Source organism: Schistocerca gregaria, chromosome 4 (assembly GCF_023897955.1).
Source record: "Schistocerca gregaria isolate iqSchGreg1 chromosome 4, iqSchGreg1.2, whole genome shotgun sequence".
Classification (NCBI taxonomy): domain Eukaryota; kingdom Metazoa; phylum Arthropoda; class Insecta; order Orthoptera; family Acrididae; genus Schistocerca; species Schistocerca gregaria.
This window is the reverse complement of record NC_064923.1, coordinates 366,637,198-366,664,980: the sequence shown is the minus strand read 5'-3', so window position 1 is coordinate 366,664,980 and position 27,783 is coordinate 366,637,198.

Here is a 27,783-nt window from a genome sequence, read left to right as displayed (position 1 = left end):
TTTCCTTTTATGCCTGCCCGACAACTTACTGTGAATACATCAAGTTGATGTTGGATATTGCAGCTGATTATGGTTTCGTCTGTTGACGGACATTTCTTAAGGATGCCTTAGATGTTTATCCTACATAATCAAGAGAAAGCCATGCGTTTTCTCCCGGGGAGCAACAGGATGTGAAGTTGGCTGTTTGAAACGGTTGAAACCGTTCCTCTCAAGGGATAAATGTAACTGTAGTGCAAAGTTAGAAAAAAAACAGTTATATATATTTTATCAAGTACTGTCGTCTCCATGCCAATAGAGCAACGTTCCACTTCATCAATGATACGGCACCGAATTCTCTATATTTTGCACGAATCAGGATGCTGTTCACAACATATTAAGAGTTATAGTTGTTGTATGTTACTGCATGCTGCCGCTCCGTGAGTCACCTACCTGGTGAAATAAATTTTGCGACAGTGAGGGCAATATAGTTACTGGAACTTCCTGGCAGATTAAAGCTGTGTGCCGGACCGAGACCTGAACTCCGGACCGAGGTTCGGTCCAGCACAGAGTTTTAATCTGTCAGGAAGTTTCATATCAGCGCACACTCCTCCGCAGAGTGAAAATTTCATTCTGGAAATATAGTTACGTAGCGTAATTTGGAGGAACGGAAGAATTGATTAGAAACTTAATGGGAATCCGTTATATAATCCTAATGTCAAAATTTAACGAAGACACCTGATTGCGCGCGCCTAACCTTCACTGCGACACGCGGCTCATTAATTATCACTGATTTGAAGTTGTTGCTGTCGCACTTTGGAAAATTGAAGAGTAATTTCTCATCAGTCTCTCATTGGTCTGACGCATTTATCAATTTTTCCCCTTTCTTCTGCTGGTCTTTTCATATCAAAGCAACTACTTCACATAACACTTCACATAACATTCTCTACAATCAACTTCGCTTATTCTAGTCTTTGTCTGTCCTTATTGTTTCCCCTCTCCACTGTTCCTTTCATAGCCAAGGATGCCGTAAGAGGCTCTCCGATGACATATTCCTTTTTAATGGTAAGACCGTCCATAAATTTATTTCCTCATCTCTTCATCTCGTACTTTATCTTTCCGCTTAATTTTTAATGTGATTTTGTAGCAGCTCTTTCAAATCCTTCAGTTAACTTTCCGGTATTTTGACGGTCTATGCTTCAAGTCCATACAGTGTAACGTTCAAGACGTAGACATTCAGAAACTTCTTCCTCATTTTAAAGTGTTACGATCAATGTAGCGTTCTTTAACGTAGTAATAATTTTCTAGTCGACGCTCAGATGAAATTGCCTGGCTACTTTGGAATCAGTATTACACTTTGTTTCCGACGGATATTGAAACAGGTTCGTTTTCAGTTTCTGAAAGAACAATTAATTTTATCTATGTGATGAAAGTACAGATTAAAGTTCTTAGTAATATTTTTGCTGTTGTTTGGCGTGTTGCTGTGAGAACCCCAGACGTTATTTTATTTGAATGCAGTAACTTGCATTAATATCTCAAAGTGGAATCGATATTCAAGCTAAATTCAAATTAAATCTTACTTGTCTTACTTTTGATTGTTGCCTGTCACTGACCATTTTTCATATGATAAAGCGGTGTTCTTATCAGTAATAGATTGCATGTAGTTTCTTCCTTCGAAGAAAGATTAACGTATTCTTTTATGAATTGATTTCATAGAAGCAATGGAGAATCGGAGATGAAATATCGTGATAGTTTACTGTAATATTTACAGTTCACATCCAATTCATGTTTTGTAACAAGTATGATTCAAATAGAGTCCGTGCAAAATAATTGCTTTTACATATTGTCAGCAGATTCACCGCTACGGTCGCAGGTTTGAAGTAGTTTTAAGTTCTAGGGGACTGATGACCTCCCATAGCGCTCAGAGCCATTTGAACCATTTTTTTTGGAGTTAAGTGTTGTTTTATGCTTTTTGGGTGCTTGATATCGTAAGGCCATATCTGTGTTAATGTGAAATTTAACCTTTCCTATAAATGTACATCTGAGTGATTATGTGTATGACCATTGTAACTGAAGGTAGTTTGTTGTTCCGGTCCATATTAGGTGCAAGTGTACGAGTGTTCCCTGTTATAAAATGACTCTATATATGCTAAGATGGTATCTTTTCTTTCGGACATGTCAGAAGGAACAGATACCATCTTAGTATACATCTAGTTAAGGCTCACCGCCCATTTGACCATCTTCTTCTTCTGTGCGAATGCACAAACAGTGCCCGAAATCTTATGGGAATCGGCAGCGCGCCGCGAGTAATGAGTATAATGGGCGGGGCCACTACGAATGTAGTGCGGGACAATACGTTGAGAAGATGAGTTTCGCGGGATGCGTGCCAGAGATAAATCACTGTAGTCGCGCTATCCTCTGTGTCCTCGGTGGCTCAGATGGATCTGATGCTGTTGGCTCCCTCTCATTTGCCGGCACGGTAGCTTAGCGTGTTCGGTCAGAGGGTTCGCTGCCATCTGTAATAAAAAACTGAGTGCACCGATCAACAACGAACTGAAACGGATGTCTTACGGCGTCCGCCCCGAGCCACTGCAACGAACGAAAGCGAACAAAAAAAGATTAAGAGAAAAAAAATGGATAGAGCGTCTGTCATGTAAGCAGGAGATCCCGGGGTCGAGTCCCGGTCGGGGCACACATTTTCATCTATCCCCGTTGACGTATGTCAACGCCTATAAGCAGCTAATGGTGTTCATTTCATTGTAATAAATTGACTCGACGAAATTAAATTTGTAGCATAATCTGTGTCAGAGGCAAGGCACCGTTCGTAGATTAATATGACGCAGTCATTGCATGAGGAGGAGCTGATATTTCGTCTTGTAATTTCAGGAGTGTTAAGCTTGCAACTTGTATGTGTAGCCGCTACTTAAGAGTTCCTATATCTTAGGCATTCTCGTCCGTTGCCTTACTTGCGCAGATTGCTGTTCCTTTCTGATAAGTGTTGGCAGAGTAGCTTCGGCAGCGGACGATGCATTCCCGTTCCGTGGGTCCGGAGCAGACATGTTTTCTTTCTGCTGAGGCGGCACTTCCGTCGTCGCACGACGACCGGGTTGGCCGCAATCTGATGACAGTGGCACGTACAGTGCCCTCTGCCACACACCGTTGGGTGGCTTGCGGAGTATAAATGTAGATGTAGATGTACCAGCCGTGGTGGCTCAAGTTAGGTGAAGACGAGTGTTTGATTTGTGCAACGGCAGAGTGCCACCTTTTAATCGGGAATAATTAATCTGCCCTATTTGGTGAATTCACTAAGCTCATGAGGTTTAAAGCGTGTTCTAGGCCAGTCTTCATTCAATATGTCTTCAATTTTTATTTATATTATTCTTTATGTTACTGTGGTCTGCAAACGACACTATGGAACTGCCGGAGCAATTGGCTGATAGTTTTCACATTAATCCGCACATGAATTCTTTTGTAATGTGTTAATAATACTTTCCTGAAAATCTGATGATAAGCCATCAGTTTTATAGAGTTCTGACACTAACTCAATTAGCGTTTCCGTTTCTACTCCTCCAAAAGTCTTCAGCTAACCAGAAGCTATCTTATCGAGTTCAGCTAATCTGTTTGAGCTCATATCATCAGTACACTGTCAACGGTCGCGTTACTGGATCATCAACTCTTTCCTACGTCACCTTCTTACTACGATTCCTAGCCGGATTTGGGGATTTTCTCTACCCGGGGACTGAGTGTTTGTGTTGTCCTCATCATTTCATCGAGATCATCATCAGCATTGGTGACAGTGGCACGATTAGATGTGTACAGAATCGGACTGAGAAAAAAATGGGACTTTGTAAGGGCGCACTTGAGCGTCCCACAAACCAAATACCATCATCATCTCCTCTTCTGACGCACTGCTGGCCTGTTTTACTCTTAGCAAGAGGTATCAGTTGTCCGCCTCCAATATGTCTGCCACTTCTTCTGCATTTAACAGAGGGTTTTCCTCTGCATTTAGTCAGGTAACGCTTTATAATTTACTTCCCCAAAGTTTTGTTTAATCTTTCAGTATTCCATGTCGTTGTTTACTACAATCTTTATCTTTAAGTGTTCCTTTGAATCATTGTGATCCATCCTGTTTGTAGTGTCTGTTAGTTTCATTCAATCTCTACGACTTCCTTTCCAACACATTCTTAAAAAACTTACATTCCACCCAGAAACTAGCATTTTCTGATTCAGTCTTGGATTCTTCACTATATCCATGTCCTGTCTTAGTTGTTTCCTTGCTTCGTAAATTCCACTACGCCTGACTCACTTACTTGATCCCCCTTTAATCACGATTTAACCCGTTTCAGTCTGCCTGACTGTCTTGGCCTTCCCCAAGGATACCTTTTTCAACTCACTTCACATGCTTCATCAGTTTCTGTATTTTGAAATGTTGTCTGTCATTCAACCGGGTGGCGTGGCCCAAATAACGCGGTATTGCCGCAGACTGGCCTGCTGTCGTATTGAGACGCTCCTCTCGACCGCCTCAAGGTGAGAACCAGTCAGTCTGCTGAAATATCGCACCATTTTGACGATGCCATCCGGCTATATAGCTGGGAAAGCCTACCACAGTTTCTATATTTCTTCGCACCCTCCCTGTGTTTAGTCACCATCAACTTGAGGCATGTGCACTCATGCAAGATAATTAGTGTTTCATTTCTCAGATGAATAAATTATTAATGCTGTGTATTAGTGTAATTCAAGCATACTGCGATGGTCTGTTAAACCATATTTAATGTACCTCTCTATTCGTAATGACACTAAGATCGTTCAATGAGCTGCTGTTATTATCATGTGGCCATCTGACCATAGATCTTCGTATTATTCCCGCCTCATTTCACTAATCCCTGCGAAGTCGAATTTAAGCATGTTTGCCTCTCCTTTGTGATTGCCCCATTTCTCAACTTTCAGAATACTAACATGCCGACATTCCCCTCTCCTATCCGTAGAAAGTCAGCTATGTTCCTGTTGCATAAACTACAATACATGGATCACCATAAACAAGACGACAACGTTTCTGGTCACGCAAATAGAAGGTACTTCAATTTCCATGGTAAATAGTTGTATCTATGTAATAAAACCATTTGTTCATTCGGCTTCATCTTATTCTAGATAGCTGGACTAAAGGAAGGTTTTAACAATTGGCGTTTCAGTCAGTTATCACTGCTATTGCTGATAGCAGTTTGGCTCAGAAAGGGACGTCTGAAATGGTTTTGACCCTATCCTCTCCTGCTCAGTGCCGGCTCAGAACGCGAGCTCTCATTCCTACAATGCGTATTCTAATGGTCTTGAAAGTTCCCTTTGCTGTGATGGAAAGCGCTCTGACAGTTAATACTCCTACTAGAGAATATCAGAGGGCGCTGAAAATCTTCTAAACGAACTCTACTTAGGTTAAGGAAGGCCATGAATGCATCAGCTGATGTGTATCACTTGTATGACTGTTGGATGTAGCCTACTTTGATGGCAATCTACCTAAAATCTGCCACATTCCTGCTTGCAACAGAAATGGCGCCCATATTCTTGCGGTCTGTTGCACCATCGTTAATGCGCGAAAATCGCTTCCAGCATTGGAACCAAGACAATGTACAGTAATTAAAAAAAAAAAAAACGCTCTCTGCAAGCTCGAAAATGGCGTAACAGTCTGGACTACGAAAAGATGGGTAATCAGCCCTCAGTCACCATATTTTAACCCTTCGATGGGTGCGCCTTTCATACTTCCATGAGTGTGCGCGTTGCGGCTTTTGCACAGCAATTAGTTTTATATTTTTAACCTAAGGAAATATAATCATCCCATCAGTAATAGATAGGTAAAATGCATCAATTTCTTTTTCCGTAATTTCAGCACTTGCTTTTGGACCTGGCAAAACTTTTAGGATGCTCTTGGCCTTGGTTTTAGAAGAAGAAGGAAACGGTTCACTTATCCAAATAGTTTCATCTTTTCCTGCGTAAAATCGGTAATCCTCTTTTGGTTGTCTCCCCTCTTCAACCAGGTGGTCATTTGTTTCCTCTGTTGAGTGTTCGGAGTCACTGATGTGGTTTTCTTCTTCAATAACGTCCTCTTCCGACTCAGATCCACATGAATCTGACAGGTCTTGTAATTCTTCTTCTGACAATTCTCGCATTACTTTCTCATAGTCTTCAGGACGCACAATTAGACGGTGCCTGTCAAATGCCTTCTTTTTCTCCATTTCCACGCTTTTATGAGATCTAATGAAACGCATGTTTTTGTAAAAGTAATATGTTATAGCAAATCAGTATCCAAGGCTGTGAAAAGTAATGAAAATTGTATATGGCAACTTTGATTTGATTCGAATATTCATTATATACTAATATAAAAGAAAGATTGCCTTGAGGCGAAAGAAAAACACGCAACACTCACGTTTCAAACAAACTGCTGAAAGCATGAATCGCCCAAATGTAGCAAGTCGTGACATCCATTGAGAACAATAAATCCGTAACGCTGTCTGTGATACTAACAGAAAACTAAATCTTGCGGCTATCTGCCGTAAGCGCCCCCCCCCCCCCCCCCCCCCCCAAGGGTTAATGAGCAGCGGTTTGAATCGGAACCCTTAAAGGGAGATGAACGATAGTCGCGGACACAGTACTCACATTGCCAGACTGTAACCTCGTTGAACACGTCATTATTTAAGAAAATCAACAATGTGTAGTGCGTTCACTGTGCGCGGGACCGGCGTTGCCAAACGACTCGCCGTCTTGGTCCAGCACTCACAGTGCAGTCACGCGTCAGTGGACCAGTGCTACCAACTGTGAAAATAATGAAGGCTGGCCCGTAGTGGCGGCCAACTCATCAGCGGCAGTCCGTGCTGGAACATAAATAAAAAAAAAGGAAGGAGGAAAACGACCCGGCGGGCGACAGGTCTGGGTGGCACGCCTGTGGGATTACGCCGGCCCACGCAATTCGTTAAGCCGCTCGACTGCCTGCCTGGCACCGCCGAATACTCCGACGATCGTAATCCCCCTAGGCGCCGGAACGACGGCCTTCACGGCAGGGCAACAAGAAAAGCTATTTCTATATAACGCGCGCTCAGTATAATAGTTTATCACAGCTTTCCACCACTTCTTTCTTTACTATCGTCTCACTTCCCTCGCTACAAACGCTCAAGAGATTGGCTACCAGTGGTATAATCAACCTGCTGTTCACCCACAGGAGGATGCATACACAAAGACGGAAAAACAATCAATTAAAAGGTAAAATACACTCCTGGCCATTGAAATTGCTACACCATGAAGATGACGTGGTACAGAGGCGAAATTTAACCGACAGGAAGAAGATGCTGTGATGTGCAAATGATTAGCTTTTCAGAGCATTGACACAAGGTTGGCGCCGGTGGCGACACATACAACGTGCTCACATGAGTAAAGTTTCCGACCGATTTCTTATTCACAAACAGCAGTTGACCGACCTTGCCTGGTGAAACGTTATTGTGATGCCTCGTGTAAGGAGGAGAAATGCGTATCATCACATTTCCGACTTTGATAAAGGTGGAATTGTAGCCTATCCCGACTGCGGTTTATCGTATCGCGACATTGCTGCTCGCTTTGGTAGAGATCCAATGACTGTTAGCAGAATATGGAATCGGTGGGTTCAGGAGGGTGATACTGAACGCCGTGCTGGATCCGAACGGCCTTGCACACTATCAGTCGAGATGACAGGATCTTATCCGCATGGCTGTAACGGATCGTGCAGCCACGTCTCGATCCCTGAGTCAACAGATGTGGACGTTTGCAAGACAACAACCATCTACATGAACAGTTAGACGACGTTTGCAGCAGCATGGACTATCAGCTCGCAGACCATGGCTGCGGTTACCCTTGACGCTGCATCACAGACAGGAGCGCCAGCAATGATGTACTCAATGATGAACCTGAGTGCACGAATGGCAAAAAATATTTTTTTCGGATGAATCCAGGTTCTGTTTACAGTATCATGATGGTCGCATCCGTGTTTGGCGACATCGCGGTGAACGCACATTGGAAGCGTGTATTCGTCATCGCTATACTGGCGTATCATCCGGCGTGATGGTATGGGGTGCCATTGGTCACATGTCTCAGTCACCTTTTGTTCGCATTGACGGCACTTTGAACAATAGACGTTACATTTCAGATGTGTTACGACCCGTGGCTCTACCCTTCATTCGATCCCTGTGAAAGCCTACATTTCAGCAGGATATTGCATGACCGCATGTTGCAGGTCCTGTACGGGCCTTTCTGGATACAGAAAATGTTCGACTGCTGCCCTGGCCAGCACATTCTCCAGATGTCTCACCAACTGAAAACGTCTGGTCAATGGTGGCCGAGCAACTGGCTCGGCACAATACGCTAGTTACTACTCTTGATGAACTGTAGTATCGTGTTGAAGCCGCATGGGCAGCTGTTCCTGTACACGGCATGCGTGCTCTGTTTGACTCGAGACCCAGGCGTATGAAGGCCGTTATTACTGCCATGGGTGGTTGTTCTGGATACAGATTTCTCAGGATCTATGCACCCAAATTGCGTGAAAATGTAATCACATATCAGTTCTAGTATAATATAGTTGTCCAATGAATACCTATTTATCATTTGCATTTCTTCTTGGTGTAGCAATTTTAATGGCCAGTAGTGTATTTACGAATAGTTTACAGTATGTAAGGGGATCAATTTTATGCAGATTTTTTTAAAAAGTAACTGGATTTCCCTTGTTTTTAATATTTAAAACAGGAAAAATCTAAAAGGTATAACAAAAAAGTTTTGCATCGTGCCTAGTAGTCGAATATAGGGAGTCAAGGAAACTTGCTTTCTCGGTTCGCTAGAAAACAATTGAAGCAAATCGTATTACAGAATTTTATTATGAAAAGAAAATGACATTACTTTGAGAAATACAGATGTGTCGCATGCAATGGGTGACAGACGAACTAAGAAATCTCTTCAGTATAACAATTCGAGTACAAGTGATGTAATACAATTCATGTTTCTATCCGGGTTGCTGGTCTTGAGACTTCTGTAAAACTGGGCTGCGTCCAGTCGGCGCGGCACTTGCGTTCTCTTCGTATACAGGGCGCTGCCGTCGGGTTGATGTTCCGTAGAGGGGTGGGTCAGCGTGCAATTGGCTGCCGTCTTCTCAGCCCTCCAACTGGCGTTCCGGCGCTTGACTTTACGTCGTAACAAAAAGCATACATTTAAAACTCGAGAGAGAGCACTTTCCAGGAAGAGTCGCACAACACATTACTGTCCCTCATACGTTTTGCGCAGTGATCACGAGGAGACAATTTGAGACATTAGTGCCAATACAGAGGCTTACTGGCAATCATTCTTCCCAAGCGCTATTTGCGAGTAGAACAGGGAAGGCGGGATCAGTTAGTATCCTCCACCACACACCAGTAGGCGACTTGCGGAGTATGACGTAGATGTCAGGCGCGCTGGCAAAGAAATGGAACACCCTACAAAAGAACTGCTTGAAGATCTTGAGTCCGACATGGCAGCACTTTGCAGAACATGCAGTACCGTGATGATCAGAGACTGCATTTAGAACCATGTCCCATCTTTTTTAATGTCTGAGGGAGTATTACGATTCGCGGTAATTTCAGTGTAATTACTGGTTTTAAATAGAAGTGAAATTTTTATTTCCATTCGCCTCAATGCGCTTTTCTTTAGTTCCCTTCTGTATACGATGTTGGCTCACCAATATGTGAACGAGAAAATGGACAAGGAAAGCTAGGGAGAAAGGGGAAAGGCACTAAGGAAACTTGCGAGGGGGGGGGGGGGAGGAGTAAGCGGGAAGGTGTAGCGAACGACGAGCAGGGAAGGTGGAAGGGAGAAGCCATGATGAGATGCAATGGATGGGGTGGAATTAAACATACTTGGTAGGACAATATTATGACGCTTTTCATCGTCTGGAAAAGGACAACGGTTGAAATTTTGTTGGGAGAGGATGTGGAGTGTCTTTAGGTTGGAATGTGTCGCTATAGTCACAGCGGCATCCTGGAATTGGAAATTAGAGAGGAGGCAATAGCAGTAGCAGGAATTTCAACCAATATCTCTTCCCCAGCGTAAGTGTGGAGTAGTACCTTTCTATCCAATGACGATGGGCCGCCAACGGTATCCACAGGAGATTAGCCAACAACGCCCCTTCTTCTACATTAGAGCGGAAATATTAGCCTATGACTATGGGCCATCAATAGAGCCATATGAATTTCAACCAATACTACCACTTCTCCAGCACGAAAGCGAGAAACTTCCCTTTATAAGAGGACGCGACACTCGTCTCCGACAGTGATCTAGCAGTAGTGGACACAAGAAGATCCTGAGGAAGATCCCAGCAGAGGGTCGAAACGTCGATCATTTTAGTAGAAATATGACGCGGCCTAATAACACAGAAGATTTTAACTACAAACCAAGGAGTGATTCTGAGCCGTACGTTGACTCCACCTTCAGAAAATTGATAATCCTTCGTCGAACTCGGGTGCACACAAGAGTGCGACGCCAACAGCCCTACACACAGCCTGGATGGCTGGATTAATTTACATGACTGTCTGCTGCACTTTAGGAAGACAACTAGCTCCGTAATCCTTAAATTATGGGCAAAAATATAACCACCAGCTGGTGCCCAGGTATATATGTCCAGAAGCTACAAAATAATAAAGAAATACAGAGCGTGCTCATAAAACGATAGTCACATGATAATATACCCATTGTGACAAATTTTGTGAGGATATATTTCCGCCTGCTTACGGAAAGAAGCGATATGTGTGGTCTAAGAACTGTGGGAGACTGTAAAAGATGAAAAGCTGAGAGACAATCCATCGCCATCAGACGGTGTCATTGACGGAATGTTACTATGAAAGATATTGTGACATCGCCGTTCTCGTGTTAATGTTGGTGTAACGTCCTTTGGACGAGCAGATATTGATGATGCAATGACATGTAACTTGAATAAAACCGAGTGAAAGACACGTCTTGTAAGAGAAGCAGCTTGAGGCCGACGTTCTGACATGTTCCGTCATTGTGGCGCAGAAACACAGTGAAAAACGTCACCAGACGCTATCAAAAGGGATGTACAGACGATATAATAGCCACATGTCCGACGCCTTTGAATGCCGCGCGCAACCTTCCCGCGCCGGCTCTACAGTTTGGCGCGACCAGCGGCCCTTAGGTGTCGCCCTCTGCCGACTGCCATGCGGGATGGCCGGAGCTAGCTACTGGGAGAAACATTGCAACTAGGGAGCGAAACGGAAGAGCGAAGCCCCGGACTGGGTCAACATGTTACAAGGCGTGTTCCGGACAGAAGATGACTTTGGTCGGTATCGGTGACTCCGTGGATAGTACCTATCATTAACCTTTTTGAGTTATACTGAGCTGTGGTGATTGGAACGGTCGTCGACATGGGATGTGAATACCGGGCGTATTCTATGTGGCTCAGCTGTAGAGTATATTTAACTAAGAGAACTCTGCGGATGGGGGAGTCCGAAAAGTTGTCATGCTACTCATTTGTACTGTATTCAGTTGGTTATTTTCGTGTCCCTTCGAGAGGCCAATTCTGATAGTTGTGATTTCTTCTGTAACTGTTTGCATTGAGTAAAGATAGACGAATGAGGAACTGCAGTAATTTTGATAGGATGAACGCATGCGTTATATTCACTTCTGGTTTTAAAGGTTTTCTTGGACAAGGTGCCACATGAAATTAAATTAAACCTTTCATTGTAAAGTTTTTTGACATATTGTATTAAATCAGTTATTTCGTGTTGTTTTTAAAAGTTTGGTTTTAAGAGTATCAGTGAATTCTGATAGACGGTTAGTTACAATAAAATTATGCTTAGAGCTGTTGTATTACGCCTACCTCCTCACTCCCTGCCCTCCCACTTAACGTTCTGTTACAATGGTGATGCTGTTATCGCAGACCACAGGGCCCCTGCTCAAAGGCTCGCTTATTTCAGATCTGATTTTGTGAGCACGAGGATGAATTCTCTGGGTACCACAATCACCTGATCTCGATATTATCGAGCCTTTGTTTTGTACTTCGGAAAGGAGCGTGTGTCTCTATGAAACGTTGTTCCCGATGACGTGTTCTATGACCCCTAGAGGTTTGTTGCTAAGACTTTCAAAAATCCTGTGTTTTTCGCGTATCGACAACAAGGACAATATCCTGTATTTCAGTAAAATGCTCTAAATTGTATCGGTTTAGAGTGACTAGGGCATTATCAACTGTGTTATAAAAATATGAGGAGCAATGTATTTGTTGACATTTTCAAAAGTACACTTATAAAATTAACACATATGCAACTAAAGGATATAAAATTTTATATAGTTTAGATGCGTAATTACTCAGTGGAAGTAATGCGAATGAGATGTCAAATTTCAATACTTTTTACTTATTTCTTTTGTGAGGAAACATGAAAGAAAAACACTAGCAGTGTTAAACTGCACTCTACGCTACGCACTGTGTAGACGTACTGACAGTCCATTTTATACTGATGATATTAGTGCTATATCGGCCAACTGCTTTGCTGACTATTTTGTTGCCCATATTGAAAAGAATCGATACATGACATTGTAAGGACTGGATAGGGAAGACAGAGATATCTTGACAATCTGGAGTACTAAACGTCCATAGTTTGTGAGCAACCGGTCCTCTCTTGAATTTAACCAAAGTATATGATTTTAGGTGTATAGCTCCAGATATTGTGATAACTGGTGCCTTAATACCTACCCACTTAAATGCATCACTCGAGTTTTCTCCGCATATAATAGTAATCTCAGAAAGCATGTCACGTAATTTACTACCTAATGTTTCCTGCACGGTCGTAACTGCTCCACATAGTGGACTACACCTGTCAGTATGTACTATCCTTCCTGTGTAAATGCATCCACACGCCCTGCTGCCCACACGAAATTGAACATTAATGGCTTGCTTGTGCCACACGTACTTGGAGGTATTAATCAGCTGAGAAACAGACTAAACGTAATAGCTGTAATTATTTGTCTTCAAATTAAGTATATACTGATGGAATGTTGTTTAGTACACTGTGCTAATCATCAATAGGAAAATCTGCGTTTACACCCCTAACACAGTCTGTATAATTGGTATGATATCATTATCAATGTCCAGAAAATAATCTCTCATATAGGAGATTTTGACCCATGAATAGTACTAACGCAATCTGACTTCTGTTTCTGACATTTCGGAGGTAAGATAGGTTTACCTAGGACGGCAAATATAAGGTATCTTGACGTATTGCGGTTGGACAAAAATATGAAAACACCACATATACGAAACATTACCTGAAACGCCTGGTTAAATGCACAGGACATTACAGGTAATTAGAACTGTGAAAAGGGGACAAAAATGAGCAGCTGTCAGTTACACCCGAACACATATAACTTTATTTAGTTGCTCAAACATTGCAGCGCAAATTTCCGAGCTTAACTATCAACTGAATATGTCGCACAATCTAATGGTTTAAGGGCACAACCTCTTTATTTTTAAAGATTTGTAGGCACTTGTGAAAAGCGACACTTGCGAGAAACTGGAATGTGGCGACACTTGTGAGAAATCCGGGATGCTAATGGACCGCCACAGAGTGTGTCGCAAATGCTGCGCCACTACCTGTTCGGCCACGACCTGCTGCCGCTTAGTGTGACTAAGCTCTCGGCTTGTGCCGTCCCGGGCAGCTGCCGAGGAACATTCACACTCCTCCAGTGCAGCCAGGTTACATTATTTCAGAATTTTTTGGGCAGGGAAGAGTAGCCTTAGTCAAATTAGGAATCGGAGCTGGTTTTGCCCCCACGATATCATGTCAACCATTAGTTGCAGCTCAGTTATTCGTAAAACCTTTTTCATTGGAATTTTTGTTCTGATTAATCTTACACAGAGCATAACTTTGTTTTAACCTCATACTTAACGATGTATTTTACAGAAACTATAGAAACCGAAAATGTTTTCCGTCTTTCAACACCTCACCCAAAATTTGACATGATAGGAGTGGCAACCTTTTACCATATGTTAAGAGGAGCCAACTAAAGAATTTGGTTCTCGGTAGAAACTTTTTCTTTAATTATTTCGAAATAATTCTCAATTTTTTCCGTACCACGCAGGGAAGTGTACTGAGGTCTAATGTGAGTCCTGCTAGCAATTAGCATTAAGGAATGCAATTTATGTATTGAAACAAGATGTATTCATCGTCCACTCAGACAGACATTGTTTCTAAAATTCCCTACACAAAAATGCTGATTGTGATTCTTAGAAAAGCTATGACTTATCAGACTTCATTAGTGAATCTTTTATAATTTGCAAGAGTCATTTAGCCAATTCTGTGTCGTTTCCAGGGAACACCACGAGGAGGTAGTCTCTTTCCGTCCCGCATTATATTTATTTACAATATTTACAGGATGATTATTTATTTACAATTTTTACAATAGGGCTATCGGCGTGAACTGAACCCCTTTTGAATATTCACAAGTGTTGCTGTAGCTTCAGCCATGTCCTTTTCATTGTAATTTCTGTGCATAAGCCCCGCAAGTAAGAAATGATATTATATTGCCGTCAACTTGATATCTTGTAAGGGTCTTAGAAACTATCTCATCTGTGTTAATTCCGGACGTCTTTCTTCTTTTACCACCTAGATTTAAAACTAGTCGGTGCCCATGATATTGTGCTTCTTCGCTGAGAATTTTTACTAAGGAGTAAAAATTTGGATGAACCTTCGAAATTAATGTATTTATCCTCCGATTCCATACCTCTGAAACATTGTTGGTGCTGTGACGCCTTCCTGCGCAGTTCCATATATCTCTTGGCATGTCTTCATTATCCAGCCATTGCTCAACAAAATAGTCGTAAAAATCCTGCAGTTTTTCATTATCTGGCGTGCTCTCCTGAATGCATAGCCATCCATAATGTAACATGTCCAGGGGAATGTGAGCCAAAGCGGGACACAATCTTATGTGAAAACGAATTTCTTCGTTTTCCTTGTAGGCAGCAACAAGGCCGCACTTGCCTCCACAAGCACTGATTAAAATGGTAGTTGCAGCCATTAATCTTTCTATCAGGAAACAAATGTGTTACTGATTGGATGACTGCAGCTCCAAAATCCATCATGATAGCTGTAGGATTCCATCCAGGTGCATTGCTCTCAACAGCTGTGAAATAGCGATCGTACGTTTCTCGCTTTTTATTGGGGAGCAAGGCGTACACGCTTGGAACTTTGTTTGTTTCCTCCTTAGAACTAGAAATATTGGCATAAACAATAAATAACTGTTCAAACTACTTGCTGGAGGTTTTGAACGTTCTATCGGCAAAGAACTAATTGCAATCTGTTAAACAAGATTTTCCCTTTTCGCTGGCGAACCCCAGTATCCTATCATTTGGTCCTCTGTCGTCATCTGCATGTATAAATTTGCTCCCATCATTCATTAGCAAATGATGTTCTTGCAGAAATTTTCCTGCAGCATCGGTCGAATCTTGTGTAGATCCCATGCTTTTTGCCTGGTGCGTTGCAGCGATCGTTTTGCACACCTGTGTGACGGCAGTGATGTGACGATGCAGTACTGAACTGGGGTGTGCTACCTGCTTGGTGTTCCTGTAGACCACTCCCTACCTGTTCGGCCGGGTCTCCTCAGAAATGTCGCTTCTCACAACTGTCGCTCCTCACAAGTGTCGCATCCCTTTTTAAAACGGCTGAAGGCCCACGATTTAAAACAAAACTACAATAAATTTTCAAAAGGTAGAAGTCGCAATGTTTTATCCTTAAATAATATTTCAAATAAGGCTGAAGACCCAAACAATCTAAGACTTGACAAGTAAGGAATATTTATTTTAAAACGGCTGAAGGCCCACGATTTAAAAACACAATTACAATAAATTTTCAAAGGCAGAATGCCCAAAGCTTTATCCTTAAATATTTTTTTAAAAAGGAGGCTAAGCTCTCAAACAATCTAAGATTTAGGAAGTAAGGAATTTTAATTTTAAGGCGGCTGAAGGGCCATGATTGAAAAACACAACTACAATGAATTTTCAAAAGGCAGAAGGCACAAAGATTCAAAAAAAAAAAGAGGCTCAAGGCCCAAAGAATGCAAGATATGGCAAGAAAGGATATTTCAATTTTAAAATGGCTGAATTCCCATTTTTTAAAACCCAACTAAAAGCATACAGATTCAAACCATGAGCCATTAAGATACACATTAAAATACCAGTAAGAAAAGGCAGTAGTGCCAGCGGCGATCAGAAGTTTCAGAGGATCGGTCTGCACTTGAAATATTATCTTTCGTTTAGGAGAGACAGGTAGTCGGCCCAACTATGTCCGGTCCGCCGGCAACCCAACCAAGAGACTGTCAACGGACCCACCGACAAGACGACTTGCTTTCTACCCGACCAGTATACAAGGAACTCCAAAGGCAAAACGTAAAAGGCGTAGCCACCCACAAACAAGTATGCATAAGCTGTCAAAACTACACACACCTGTTGGACAGCAACAACACGGTGAGGAAAGGACACTGTCTGAATTTTAGGTCAGTGGCCAAGGGAGCTAACCGGAACGCTAATGGCCACAAGGCAGAAAATTCCGCTGGTGCACTTGGACTTCGAATAACCGAATTACAGTGAAACTCCAGCGGGTGGTGGCCAAACTTTCGCCAACTCGAACACTCGTTGTTGCTCATGAGAATACCCCCAACAGACAACCATGCAAACGAACGGCACAATGTGAACAGACTGGCTTAGGTAATTAAATCACCACTGAACTTAAATATCCTGCGTTGGTAAGCCACGAACCTCGTAGCAATCGGAACAGTTCCCACACACTCCGACACTGTGTAGAGACCACCAGCAGGTCTGGCGCACTGTGCCCCGCTGAGATTTCCTGGCTGATCGACACCAACCGACTGCTCAGAGCCAATAGGCCGACAACATTTAAAATAACTTGTCAGTCAAAATCACACGAAGTACACACAGTTTCACGCACACCTGCACGAAGAACTAGACAATGCTAAGGGCAGTGATTGTAGAGCAACAGGGGCGAATCACGAGTCGGCACACAGAGCCAACCCACCCAGGCAAATACACGTCTTCCGGCTAGACGACCATCCGACGACCAACCAAAGTCGTCCACAATCCCATCATGTGTGTCGGCAGCCGTTGTTCGAGTCATGCTGGTCTGGACCTCAGCTGCCGCGCCCCGATTGAACTTGTGCCGCATGCCAACTGAAACACTGCCAGGTCCGAACTAACTGCTGACGTCCCAACTGACTGGCAGAGCTGAACTAACTCACAGCACACGACAACTGGTAAGTAATAGCAGTCAGCGAAGATAATACGCTAGGGCTTATATCGATAAGCGCCGCTGCTGCCGCTCACGGGCCGGCAAGGTGGCAACTCAGTGACACCAGTAATTGAAATTAACATAACGAGGTGGTAGTACAGTAAAAAAAACAGGATGTCAAATGAGATACGGCACGAATACGAGCCACGCACGGATCATTACTATTCTAATACGTTGTAGTGAAACAGTTAGCATTCAAAATAGCTTCCAACGTCTCGGAATGGATAAAAACAGGTCCTGCATGATTTTCAATACAATCTTGTATAATTCTTCCAGCAAAATAGTGGCAAGTACAGCTAAAGATGAAGGAGATTGATAGCGACCACAAACGCGTCTTTCCAAAGTAAAAGGCAAAAGCTTAATAACATCGAGATTAGGTGACTGTGGTGTCCAGGAAAGATGCGACAGTTCATCCTTGTGCTTACAAATCCAGTTCTGGACGATGCGATTTATGTAAAGGCGGCCCTGTCGCTTTGGAAAACAGTATCGCCACTAGGGAACAAACATTGTACCATGGGATGTACCTGATCAGCCGAAATGGTCACATGATCCTTGGCGGTAATGCGATGCTGCAGAGTAGCTATGGGGCGCAACCAACACCACGGCATGGCTTCCCAAATCATCACCGAACCTTCGCCACATTTCACTTCTGGAACTTGTACTCGGCCAGAAGTTGTAAACAGTGTGCAATAAAACTCAGCAGACCAAATTACTTTTTTCCATTGCTTCATGATGCAGATTTTATAGTTTCGGTACCATGTTTTCCTGTTACGGGCTTTTGTATCATTGATGACAGGTTTTATAACTGTCGTTCTCTTACTTTTTCTCACCATCCTTTTAAATGAAAATCCGTCACGATGATCAGGATCACTCAAGATACATTGTCATTCGCGTTGTGACTTATCAGGTTATGGTTTTCCGCTTGCCCTGTATGTGACATGAATCTCCGATACGATAACTCTTGAAACCCTCAACGCTTCGGCTCCCTTGTTTGTGGAAGCAACCATCGTACAAACAACAAAAATTTGCACACGTTGAATCCACTTAGCTTCTATATAATTCACTTGCAACTACACAGAACACTGTTCAGCCACGGCCGACACTTGAACGTTTTGGGGATATACCACAGAGGCTATTACTGGTCAAGTACAACAGCGCAACCTGTAGACTTTGGCAGCATTTGCACTTATGTCAAGCCTGCATTTCTTGTGGTGTTTCTACATTTTTTCACACCCTGTGTGTTTCAGGGATGCAAAATTACGTCCTGTGTATTGAAATCTTACTAACACGATGTAAACGTCTATAGCCTCCTTCCTTATAGGGAGCAAATGGGCGATGGAGATACAGACTACAGGTTTCATAAATTAACACCACTTCACACGAAACATTAAAGACACTAGTCAACTTATTAAGGATCGACAGGTGTCTCGAAGTTGTCTGCAGCTCGGACCTACCTTGTTGTGATATCCATGTATAGAAATAACAGCTGGTAGCTTGCATAAACAACGATTCCAATGAAGACAGAATGTATTATTGTATTGTATTGTATTTAACTGGGCACCTAGAAACGACTGACAGACTTCGCCCCCGCCGTAGTCCTCAGTGGTTCACAACCCCCAACAGGCTACAGTAGCCCACTCACCCCACCGCCGACCCACTCGAACCCAGGGTCATTGTACTGTTCGGACCCCAGTGGACCCCCCCCCCCCTTCCCAACTCCCGGAAACTTCTCATACCAGACGAGTGTAGCCCCAAACGTTTGTGTGGTAAAATAATTATGGTGTGCCCATACATAGAAACGGTGTTTGCTCAGCAATCGCCGACGCAATGTAACTGAGACGGAATAAGGGGAACCAACCCGCATTCGCCGAGGTAGTTGGAAAACCGCCTTAAAAACTATCCACAGAAGTCATTCATGGGACACGTAGTATACAACGATCAGAAATCATCAAAAATGAAACAAACGGAACCCTATACAATTTATAATCCCCGTCTTCATTGACTGGCTCTTAAGCTACCGGCTTAGTTCGCTATATCGTTAAGATTATTCATTTATCTTTCTCATGATGGTAATCTAAGAAAAAAGACTTTTGTTAACGTCTTGTAAAACCTGCTAAAGAAACAAACTTAATTCATTCCATAGAAGGACAGTTGTAGTTAAGAAGGCCAGACAAACAAAAGTTTTTGTTAATTTTATGTTGTCAAAATTCATAAAACTATGAGGTACGATTTACCTAACATCAATAATTTGTAAGTACACGAGCAAGCCGGTGGTGTAACAAGCCCCTTCAACGAATACAAAAAAAAGAGAAAAATCGAATATGGAAAATAATTCGTTCAGTCGGAAAGTTTTGTGCAGAGGTAGTAGGGAATGCCGTCAACAACATACTAAAAATCCTGTCCCTAGTGAAGGGAAGGAGGGGTGTTAGCGTAGGGACAGAGGTGCGTTTAAAGTTCACTTCTGTACATTTTTCGTGAATAACCGGAAAATTGTGATCTCTGGTGAAAACGTACCCCAGAATAAAAGTAAAGTGCATAAATTCACGACGAAAAGGTCTTATTCATGTTTTCTCTAGGACTTACAGTTTGCGCGAAGTGAGCAAGAATATTAAACAACCGCGCGATGCTCATGCGCTGTAGCTTAGGTGGTTTTAGTAGGGCATTTTGGGGTAGTTTCTCGACTCAATAGGCCACCGCTGCGGAACGTTGAAAGCGATTGTCGTTGAGACGCTGTACATGTGCTTGGGCTAGGCAGTCAAAAGCTGTTAGTTACATGATACCTAGGTCATTTGAGCAATTCTTTTACCGAAATAATGTGGAAGAGATCAGTTTAATGATATGCATACATGACAAATGTTAACATTACTTTTAGTCCCATTCCTGTCACTGTACTTAAAAACTGTTTCCTTACAGGCTATCATTATTTAAACAGAAGTTGTTCAAGCGAAATGATGTTACGTTGATTTAAAATTTAATTTAAAACTTGATTTTCTACCTGTCTACCATTCCATGTTATTAGGCAAATGGTTAAAAATTATTATTGTCGAATATTTAATTCCTTTCTGAGACACTGACAGTTTTAATAATTTGTAGTAGAAGTCACCTTTGACTCTAGGGTGGATATCACTTTTCTCATATACTGATGGATTTCGTATAAAGAATTTCATTAGTGTATGAAAATTGTTTGAGAACCACAGTAACTTGCTTGTTCCAGTTCAAGTCTTCAATATGTACACCCAAAAATTTGGAGCATTTAATCCTATTTCCTGACTCCTGTTAATGTGCTACATCATTCGTTGAAATGACTTCATATGTTGTACAGAATTAAATACAGTATCATCTTTCCTTTTTCTGCATTCACAATCAGGTAAAATTTTCGAAAAGTGATTTCCGTCATGTGGCTATATATAATTTGTTTATTTCACTATGTTCATTTCGGTTTTAGACCATTTTTCAAGTGTTATAACGTCAAAAATCGTCCAACATGTGTGAAACACAAGGCAACATCGAAACGTTATATATATTTTTCGACGACGAATTGAGTTTCACATACGCCGGACGATTTTTGACGGTTTAACGCTTGAAAATGGCCTAAGGTAGAAATGTACTGTAGAAAGTGAAATAAATAGATCGTATGTAGTCAAATGGCGGAAATCTCATTTCGAAAACTGGAAATAGTGTGTCTTCTCAAAGTCTGCAGGGAACCACTTATTAATTCTTTGAAAAATATCATTAATAACACCTTCCGCTGCTTTACCTCTAACGGTATTTATTATAAAACTTGTATCGCCTGCAAAATGTAACAATTCTGTTAGTTGTATATTAGGTGGAGGGTCGTTTAAGCATATAAGGAATGTGAGCCGACTAAAAATTTAACTCAGTTGCACTGCCTTTGTGATTTCACCACGCTCACTTTTTCTCTCTTCTTCCAGCACTGACTTAACTCAGCACAACTTTTTGCATTGTGTTCGTTCAGTATGAGTCAAACCTGTTATGTGTAAAGCCACCAATTCCACAAAATTGGAATTTCTCTAAAAGTGTAACATGAGCTATATAATCAAACACCTTGGAAGAGTAACAAAAAATACCAACTGACGATATTTATTTATTTCTGGCTTGTAACGTTTGGTGAAAGAATGTGCAAATAGCATTCTCAATACTGACTCATCTGGAATACAAACAGCCTACTTAAAATGGGTGCATTACGTTTTCGAATATTTTGGAAAAACACGTCAGTATGCAAAATGGACAACAATTATGTAACCCTTTCTCATTGCCTTTCGCATAAAGAGGTTTAATAATTGCATATTTTAATGTGTGAAAAAATTCTGTTTGCCAGTGATGCATTACATGTACCATTACGGCCATTACTTATTAAGTAAGAACAACTTGTCAGAATTCTGTCTGAAATTCCATCAGTGCAATATGACCTTCTGATTTTTAGAACCTTGTTACTTGACTTTTTGTGGAATGACATTTATGATATATTCTCCTCTTTCTTCAACTGAACCATTTAATTATGTCTTTGCCGCTACATCTAGAAAGCGACTGTTAGAAGTACTCCCAGACTGTTAGTAATCAGTCAGAACATTATCATCTAGTTTCATTATCATGGTATCTTGTAGACTAAATGGCTGTCCTGTCTCGCATTGGGCACTATCCAATAGAGTTTTAATCTTAGTAGTTGCACTGTTAACTTTTGTCAGGAAGTACATACTTATTTACATTCTAATGACGTTTTGTAAAATATTATAGTAAATCACAATGAAATGAATACCCTTAGCTGAATACAGGCGTCTATATAAGTCAAGGTGGACAGTTGAAAATGTGTGCCCCGACGAGGACTCGAAGCCGGGATCTCCTGCTTACATGGCAGACGCTCTATCCATCTGATCCACCGAGGACGCAGAGGATAGTGCGACTACAGGGAATTATCTATGGTACACTTTCTGTGAGACCCACATTCCTAACTTGTTGTCCCGCACTATATTCATAGTGCCCCTGCCCATCATAGTCGTTACTAACGGCTTTACTGCCGATTCCCGTAAGAGTACGGGCACTGTTTGTGCATGCGCACAGAAGAAGATGGTCAAATGGCTGGTGAGCCTTAACTATATGCACTCCTGGAAATTGAAATAAGAACACCGTGAATTCATTGTCCCAGGAAGGGGAAACTTTATTGACACATTCCTGGGGTCAGATACATCACATGATCACACTGACAGAACCACAGGCACATAGACACAGGCAACAGAGCATGCACAATGTCGGCACTAGTACAGTGTATATCCACCTTTCGCAGCAATGCAGGCTGCTATTCTCCCATGGAGACGATCGTAGAGATGCTGGATGTAGTCCTGTGGAACGGCTTGCCATGCCATTTCCACCTGGCGCCTCAGTTGGACCAGCGTTCGTGCTGCACGTGCAAACCGCGTGAGACGACGCTTCATCCAGTCCCAAACATGCTCAATGGGGGACAGATCCGGAGATCTTGCTGGCAAGGGTAGTTGACTTACACCTTCTGGAGCACGTTGGGTGGCACGGGATACATGCGGACGTGCAATGTCCTGTTTGAACAGTAAGTTCCCTTGCCGGTCTAGGAATAGTAGAACGATTGGTTCGATGACGGTTTGGATGTACCGTGCACTATTCAGTGTCCCCTCGACGATCACCAGAGGTGTACAGCCAGTGTAGCAGATCGCTCCCCACACCATGATGCCGGGTGTTGGCCCTGTGTGCCTCGGTCGTATGCAGTCCTGATTATGGCGCTCACCTGCACGGCGCCAAACACGCATACGACCATCATTGGCACCAAGGCAGAAGCGACTCTCATCGCTGAAGACGACACGTCTCCATTCGTCCCTCCATTCACGCCTGTCGCGACACCACTGGAGGCGGACTGCACGATGTTGGGGCGTGAGCGGAAGACGGCCTAACGGTGTGCGGGACCGTAGCCCAGCTTCATGCAGACGGTTGCGAATGGTCCTCGCCGATACCCCAGGAGCAACAGTGTCCCTAATTTGCTGGGAAGTGGCGGTGCGGTCGCCTACGGCACTGCGTAGGATCCTACGGTCTTGACGTGCATCCGTGCGTCGCTGCGGTCCGGTCCCAGGTCGACGGGCACGTGCAGCTTCCGCCGACCACTGGCGACAACATCGATGTACTGTGCAGACCTCACGCCCCACGTGTTGAGCAATTCGGCGGTACGTCCACCCGGCCTCCAGCATGCCCACTATACGCCCTCGCTCAAAGTCCGTCAACTGCACATACGGTTCACGTCCACGCTGTCGCAGCATGCTAGCAGTGTTAAAGACTGCGATGGAGCTCCGTATGCCACGGCAAACTGGCTGACACTGACGGCGGCGGTGCACAAATGCTGCGCAGCTGGCGCCATTCGACGGCCAACACCGCGGTTCCTGGTGTGTCCGCTGTGCTGTGCGTGTGATCATTGCTTGTACAGCCCTCTCGCAGTGTCCGGAGCAAGTATGGTGGGTCTGACACACCGGTGTCAATGTGTTCTTTTTTCCATTTCCAGGAGTGTATATGTGAAGATGGTATCTGTTCTTTCGGACATCATTCATATATAAATATTATAATATTTTTTGCAGTATGCAAGTAATTTTTTGACGTATTTTCTGAATAACATTTTGGAATAACAGCTTTCAAATACAGACATAAATTTACTACAGAATAAATTTAATTTGAGATAACACTCTCTTTTTGTACATATCTTATACCATACCATCCTTTTAACGTAGTCTTAAAACATTGTATCCTGTTCTCAGTGCGTACTATGAGTCTGCCTCAGAACTATAAAGTGCTGTGTTGTTTATTTCTATTAATCATGCACCATGATCCATTAAAAACTGTGTATACATTGTTTCAGCCCGAACAATGTATACACAAATGTTATCAGTGTCCTATCATCCTACTGCACACGATTTGGAAAATTAACCATTAAAATTTTATCGAACCATACAAGTAAAGGATTTTAGTTCATTTTTTTCTGTTCGTGTATTCCAATAAATCTAATTACTAACTGTTTCTTCTTGCGGAATAAGTAGGGCAATAATGCATCTGAATTTCTCATAAATAGCTGAAGGTTTTCCAAAGGGGATCTGTAGATTGATACAATTACCATAGAAGTATTCTGCAGTAGCAGCTCATGAGCACATGCCTCTAGGTTCTAATATGCACGAAAACTGTTTCAATATTTCTGGCCTCGTGTTCAGTATTTAGATATGTGCGAGTTCCCCTTTTCTCTTATCAACTCTACACGAAAAAGAGCAAGGCTTCAATTCCTGTCAATTAACGTCTGCTTCCCTGTCGTTAGACGCTGTTCAGAGAGGCACAGAACATTTATCATTTCAGAATGTTTCACGTTTTATAAGTATACAAGAAGCTCATCTGTCTTGTTCTTTAAGCTCTGACGAAGCAAATTAATTTAACTTTTGTGGAAACCGTTGCATATACACGGTAAAAAACAATGAAACGACACACTACGAAGGAATTAATGGGACGGAAATAGGTGGATGTGATATGCATATAGAGACAAACAAAAGATTACGATTACAGAGAAATTGCATAATTTATTCAAGAGAAAGAGCTTCACGAATTTAGCTAGTCAATAACGCGTAGGTTTTTCTCTGGTGTTTATGCAAGTCATAATTTGTCTTGGCGTTGATTGATGGAGTTGTTGAGTATCCTGAAGGATATCGTGGCAAATTCTGTCCAATTGGTGTGCTAGATCGTCGAAGCCCTCTGCTGGTAGGTGCCCTCCTCTTAAAGCTCCAAACTTGCGGCATCTGGCGCGACGCGCCGGTTTTGAATGTCTTTTGCCCCGGTGCCTCTCCGCTCCGGTGTGGAACCGTAATGCCCGCCCGGTTAGCCGAGCGGTCTCACGCACCGCTTTCCAGATTGGGAAGGAGCGCCTGGTCCCAGGCACGAATCCACCCGGCGGACTTGTGTCGAGGACTGGTGAACCGGCCAGGCCGGCCGGGGTGGCCGAGCGGTTCTAGGAGCTTCAGTCCGGAACCGCGTGACCACTGCGGTCGCAGGTTCGAATCCTGCCTCGGGCATGGATGTGTGTAATGTCCTTAGGTTAGTTAGGTTTAAGTAGTTCTAAGTTATAGGGGACTGATGACCTCAGATGTTGAGTCCCATAGTGCTCAGAGCCGTTTGAACCATTTTTTGGAGGGGTGAAGTGGACTGCGGTAGTCGTCGTGGGGTTGTGGACCACTCCGTGAACATACAATACAACATAATGCTCCAAATTTCCTCAGTTGGGGATAGATCCGAAGATCTTGGCGGCCAAGGCAAAGTTTGGCAAGAACAAACACAAGCGGTAGAAACTCTAGCCGTGAGTACGGGCTTTGTCTCGCTGACAAGCACGCCCAGGATGGCTTGTCTTGTCTTGAAGGTCGACAAATCGAGACTTAGAGTTGTGGTGTAAGGAAGCTGCAAGTAACAACCAAAGGGGTTCTGGTTTGAAATGAAATGGCTCTCTAGACCATCACACCTGGTTGTCAGGCCGTACGGTGGAGGAAAGGTTGGTATCGCACAGCTGTATGGGGCGTGTCCAGACGCGTCATCGCTGGTCATCGGGGCTCAGTTCGACGCTGAAGACAGTTCTACTCTAGTCAGAGAGATTCCAGGCTGAATGTGCGCGACACCTGCGGTAACGGGATCGTTGGTGCGCAGAGGTCAATGGTAGTGCGCGCATGGCCGTCGTGAGCTCAGCCCACGTTTTGTGAGCTGAAACACCAGTTGCACGTCGGGTAATGATAAACCCCGGGCTCTAAGTGCTTCTCTGACTACTGCTCGGTATCTTCATTCTGTAGTCTCTAGATCGACCGCTTTCTTTTGGGCGTTGTGTTCAGCTACGGTTCAGCCATTCCTGCCAACATTGTCGAATACCAGCTCCTGTTCCAATGTTCCTGTTCCAATTACGCATACAAGCTTCTTTGCGCCCAACTACACACCCTCTCCCAAATTATGACATCTGCAAATATCATTCACGTGCGTCTTCGAGGGATAGTAACTGTCCAACTGTGTACACGGGATGAAATTCGCAAAGACTTTATGCCCTGGTGTCGACGTGTCCCCTGCTTACTATACTTGCCAGCTGTGCTGTGAAAATTATAGGCTTCTGCCTGAAATGAAATGGCACCCAGACCGTCCAGTTTTGTTCTAACTTATTCCACGACTGTGGAATCTCTAAACTTTAAGTGAGTCACTCTGACTCCAGTAACCACAGAGACTTTGTCCTGTGTGATTTCGGTCCCCCTAACACTTTCCGTAAGATGCACATATAATCTGCCCTTCCCTCTCCTATTCAGGCGCCAGGCATTATCATTGTATCTCCGTGGCATTCCTAGCAGTGCATTGAGTGTCTTCGCATGCCACCAGCGGTTAATAATTCATTTATAAATGATCTGGTAGATATTTTCTGATGAACAGCGCTCTACGTTACTGGCCATTAAAATTTCTACACCACGAAGATGATTTGCTAGAGACGCGAAATTTAACCGATAGGAAGAACATGCTGTGATATGCGAATGATTAGCCGTTCAGAGCATTCACACAAGGTTGGCGCCGGTGGGACGCCTATAACGTGCTTACATGAGGAAAGTTTCCAACCGATTTCTCTCACACAAACAGCAGTTGACCGGTGTTGCCTGGTGAAACGTTATTGTGATGCCTCGTGTAAGGAGGACAAAGGCGTACCATCACGTTTCTGACTTTGATAAAGGTCGGACTGTAGCCTATAGCGATTGCGGTTTATCGTTTTATGACACTGATGCTCGCGATGATCGAGATCCAATGACTGTTAGCACAATATGAAATCGGTGGTTTCAGGAGGGTAATACGGAACGCCGTGCTTGATATAAACGGCCTCGAGTCTCTAGCAGTCGAGATGACAGGCGTCTTAACCGCACTGCTGTAACGGATCGTGCAGCGACGTCTCGATCCATGAGTCAACAGATGGGGACGTTTGCAAGACAACATCCATCTGCACGAACAGTTCGACGACGTTTGCAGCAGCATGGACTATCAGCTCGGAGACCATGTCTGAGGTTACCCTTGACGCTGCATCACAGACAGGAGCGCCTGCGATGGTGTACTCAACGACGAACCTGGATGCACGAATGGCAAAATGTCATTTTTTCGGATGAATCCAGGTTCTGTTTACAGCATCAAAATGGTCGCATCCGTGTTTGGCGACATCGCGGTGAACGCACATTGGAAGCGTGTATTAGTCATCGCCATACTGGCGTATCACCCGGCGTGATGGTATGGGGTGCCATTGGTTACACGTCTCGCTCACCTCTTGCTCGCATTGAGGGCACTTTGAACAGTGGACGTTACATTTCAGATATGCTACGACCTGTAGCTCTACCCTTCATTCGATCCCTGCGAAACCCTACATTTAAGCAGGATAAAGCACTGCCGCATGTTGCAGGTC